The sequence below is a fragment of the Pristiophorus japonicus genome, unplaced genomic scaffold, assembly GCF_044704955.1.
Source record: "Pristiophorus japonicus isolate sPriJap1 unplaced genomic scaffold, sPriJap1.hap1 HAP1_SCAFFOLD_444, whole genome shotgun sequence".
In the NCBI taxonomy this organism is placed as follows: domain Eukaryota; kingdom Metazoa; phylum Chordata; class Chondrichthyes; family Pristiophoridae; genus Pristiophorus; species Pristiophorus japonicus.
Window position 1 is genome coordinate 303,415 of NW_027254346.1, and position 4,961 is coordinate 308,375.

A 4,961-nucleotide genomic window follows, 5' to 3' on the forward strand; every position below is an offset into this window, starting at 1 on the left:
AACTCTGCCCTCATCCCACTGTACTCCCCTTTGTTTAAGCATAGTACCCTCGTTTCTGATACAACTTCCTCATCCTCATAGCTGAAATTCTCCAGTCCAGGCAACAGGCTTGTAAGACTCCTCTACTCCAGTTGCTGCATAACCAGGGTTTTGAACTGTTCAAGCATCAACTCCTTGCTCTTTTATTCAATGCTTCGACTTTTAAAATGAAGCATTACATATATCTTCTTACCTATCTTATCTTCCTGGCCTGCTACCTTCAGGGAGCTGAGGACCTGCAGACCAAGTTCTCTTTGTTCCACTGCACTCTTAATTGTCGTACCATTCAGTCTGTATTCCGTTGGTTGGTTAGACCTCCCTAATTGTATTACCTCTTACTTTTTCGGAGATAATTCCGTTTGCCACGGTGCTGCACACCTGACCAGTACATTGATATATTTGTGCTGCACACAGTTGACTTCTTCATTATCAACCACGCAGCCTATTTTCGTGTAATCTGCAAACAACTCAATCAAAAAGCAAATATTTAATCCAAGACATTGATGTATACTACAAAAAAACAAGCGATCCGGAACTGAGCCATTTGCAACCACAATGGAGACAGCTTTCTGGTCAGAAAAACATCCACCAACCCTGAGGCTTTGCTTCCTGCCTCCGAGACAATTTTGTATCAAACTTGCCACGTTGCCCTGGATCCCAAGGGCTATTACTTTCGTGAACAATCTGACATGTGGGACCATGTGAAATGGTTTTCTAACTTTCATATACATAATATCATATGCACTGCCTCCATCAACACTACTGGTTACTTTCCCGAAAAATTTAATCAAGTTAGTCAGACACAAAATTCACTTGAAAAATCCAAGCTGACTGTTATTGATTAATCTGTGCATTTACAAATGAAGATTCATCCTGTCCTTCCGTATTTCTTCCAATACCTTTCCCACCACCGAAGTTAGGTTGACTGGCCTGTCTGTAGTCGGTATGTAACTTTCTCCATCATAAAACAAGTTTACAACATTAGCGGTCGTCCAGTCCTCTGGCATCGCACCTGCAGCGAGAGGATTTTAAAATGATGGTCAGAGCGTCTGCTATTTACTTTTTTGCTTCTCTTAAAATCCTGGGTTAATTTTTCATCCATTCCTAGGGATTTATCCACTTTTAAAGCTGTTAAGCCCCTTAATACTCACAATAATACTCTCACACTATATTTATCACGTCTAATATTTCACACTCCTCCTCCTTCATTACAAACTCTGCATCGATCCGCTCTTCTTTGAAAAGGGATGGTAAATAGCCACTCAGAATCGGTCCAACCTCTTCCGCCTCCACACTCAGATTTCCTTTATGGTCTCTAATAGGCACAAAATTTCAAAGTTATCTTTTTGCTCCCGCTAAAAACATAGCAACTTAGTAATTAGCATTGCAGAAGGAGGCCACTTCGGATTAACGTGTCCATGCCGGCCGCTACCAATCAAGACGGCCCTCACTCAGCAGCTCTGAAGGTTACATATAAAACTATGAACAATGAACGATGGCAGATAGGAAAAGAGCATCAGTCCCAAGCAGTCTGCCCCACACAACTGTGAGACCCCTTGCCCGCAGCATTCTACGCACCACCTCAACTGGAGGCCTGCGATCCACTGGGAGAGGCAAAAAACAAGGCAAAATCCGAGGCAATTGCGGAAGAAAATCTAGGATAATTTCTCTTCGACACAGCCAGGAGATCGAACCAATCCGGCATTCCTCTCTGGCTGAATTAGACTGCCTGCAGTATTTGCGGTGCATGCTCGAAGGGCCTACTCCTGCACTTATTTTCTATGTTTTCTATGTTTACCATCGTACCATCGAGAGAGGCGGGAGTCGAGAGAGGCAGCGGCCTATAAAAGGCTCAGCAGTCCGGGGAGAGTCCAGAGAGGCAGCGGCCTATAAATGGCTCAGCAGTCCGGGGAGCGTCGAGAGAGGCGGGAGTCGAGAGAGGCAGCGGCCTATAAAAGGCTCAGCAGTCCGGGGAGCGTCGAGAGAGGCGGGAGTCCAGAGAGGCAGCGGCCTATAAAAGGCTCAGCAGTCCGGGGAGCGTCAAGAGAGGCGGGAGTCCAGAGAGACGTAGCGGTGCAGCTCCAGCTGGGAGAGAAGGCAAAAAAGAAGTAGAAGGAAATCAAAAGGTGACGTCACAGCCAACGTGGTAAGTGATTGGCTGCTGATTGGTGAGTAGTTTTTCTTTTTCTTTATTAGTCAGTAACTTTTAACATTGTTGTCGGCAATTTAAGTGTATCTAAGGGTTAAGTCATGGCAGGACAGCTCGGTCACGTGATATGCTCCTCCTGTACCATGTGGGAACACTGGGACAACACCAGTGTCCCTGACGACTACATGTGCGGGAAGTGTGTCCACCTCCGGCTACTGACGGTCCGCGTTGCGGAGTTGGAGCTGAAGGTGGATTCACTCTGGAGCATCCACGATGTGAGAATGACGTGAGTATCACGTGTAGCGAGTTGGTCTTACTGCAGGAGAAGGGTCCACAGCCAGCGAGGGAATGGAAGACCAGCAGGAAGAGGAGTGCAAGGAAGGTAGTGCAGGGGTCCCCTGTGGTCATCCCCCTGCAAAACAGATACACCGCTTTGAGTACTGTTGAGGGGGATGACTCATCAGGGGAGGGCAGCAGCAGCCAAGTTCATGGCACCGTGGCTGGCTCTGTTGCACAGGAGGGCAGGAAAAAGAGTGGAAGAGCGATAGTGATAGGGGATTCAATTGTAAGGGGAATAGATAGGCGTTTCTGCGGCCGCAACCGAGACTCCAGGATGGTATGTTGCCTCCCTGGTGCAAGGGTCAAGGATGTCTCGGAGCGGGTGGAGGACATTCTAAAAAGGGAGGGAGAACAGCCAGTTGTCGTGGTGCACGTTGGTACCAATGACATAGGTAAAAAAAGGGATGAGTTCCTACGAAATGAATTTAAGGAGCTAGGAGCTAAATTAAAAAGTAGGACCTCAAAAGTAGTAATCTCGGGATTGCTACCAGTGCCACGTGCTAGTCAGAGTAGGAATCGCAGGATAGCTCAGATGAATACGTGGCTTGAGCAATGGTGCAGCAGGGAGGGATTCAAATTCCTGGGGCATTGGAACCGGTTCTGGGGGAGGTGGGACCAGTACAATCCGGACGGTCTGCACCTGAGCAGAATCGGAACCAATGTCCTCGGGGGAGTGTTTGCTAGTGCTGTTGGGGAGGAGTTAAACTAATATGGCAGGGGGATGGGAACCAATGCAGGGAGATAGATGGAAACAAAAAGGAGGCAAAAACAAAAGACAGAAAGGAGATGAGGAAAAGTGGAGGGCAGAGAAACCCAAGGCAAAGAACAAAAAGGGCCATTGTACAGCAAAATTCTAAAAGGACAGAGGGTGTTAAAAAAACAAGCCTAAAGGCTTTGTGTCTTAATGCAAGGAGTATCCGCAATAAGGTGGATGAATTAACTGTGCAAATAGATGTTAACAAATATGATGTGATTGGGATTACGGAGACGTGGCTCCAGGATGAGCAGGGCTGGGAACTCATCATCCAGGAGTATTCAACATTCAGGAAGGATAGAATAAAAGGAAAAGGAGGTGGGGTAGCATTGCTGGTTAAGGAGGAGATTAAGGCAATAGTTAGGAAGGACATTAGCTTGGATGATGTGGAATCAATATGGGTAGAGCTGCAGAACACCAAAGGGCAAAAAACGTTACTGGGAGTTGTGTACAGACCTCCAAACAGTAGTAGTGATGTTGGGGAGGGCCTCAAACAGGAAATTGGGGTGCGTGCAATAAAGGTGCAGCAGTTATAATGGGTGACTTTAATATGCACATAGATTGGGCTAACCAAACTGGAAGCAATACGGTGGAGGAGGATTTTCTGGAGTGCATAAGGGATGGTTTTTTAGACCAATATGTCGAGGAACCAACTAGGGGGGAGGCCATCTTAGACTGGGTGTTATGTAATGAGAAAGGATTAATTAGCAATCTCGTTGTGCGAGGCCCCTTGGGGAAGAGTGACCATAATATGGTGGAATTCTGCATTAGGATGGAGAATGAAACAGTTAATTCAGAGACCATGGTCCAGAACTTAAAGAAGGCTAACTTTGAAGGTATGAGGCGTGAATTGGCTGAGATGGATTGGCGAATGATACTTAAGGGGTTGACTGTGGATGGGCAATGGCAGATATTTAGAGACCGCATGGATGAACTACAACAATTGTACATTCCTGTCTGGCATAGAAATAAAAAAGGGAAGGTGGCTCAACCGTGGCTATCAAGGGAAATCAGGGATAGTATTAAAGCCAAGGAAGTGGCATACACATTGGCCAGAAATAGCAGCAAACCTGGGGACTGGGAGAAATTTAGAACTCAGCAGAGGAGGACAAAGGGTTTGATTAGGGCAGGGAAAATGGAGTATGAGAAGAAGCTTGCAGGGAACATTAAGACGGATTGCAAAAGTTTCTATAGATATGTAAAGAGAAAAAGGGTAGTAAAGACAAATGTAGGTCCCCTGCAGTCAGAATCAGGGGAAGTCATAACGGGGAACAAAGAAATGGCGGACCAATTGAACAAGTACTTTGGTTCGGTATTCACGAAGGAGGACACGAACAACCTTCCGGTTATAAAAGGGGTCGGGGGGTCTAGTAAGGAGGAGGAACTGAGGGAAATCCTTATTAGCCGGGAAATTGTGTTGGGGAAATTGATGGGATTGAAGGCCGATAAATCCCCAGGGCCTGATGGACTGCATCCCAGAGTACTTAAGGAGGTGGCCTTGGGAATAGTGGATGCGTTGACAGTCATTTTCCAACATTCCATTGACTCTGGATCAGTTCCTATGGAGTGGAGGGTAGCCAATGTAACCCCACTTTTTAAAAAAGGAGGGAGAGAGAAAACAGGGAAGTATAGACCGGTCAGCCTGACATCGGTAGTGGGTAAAATGATGGAATCTATTAT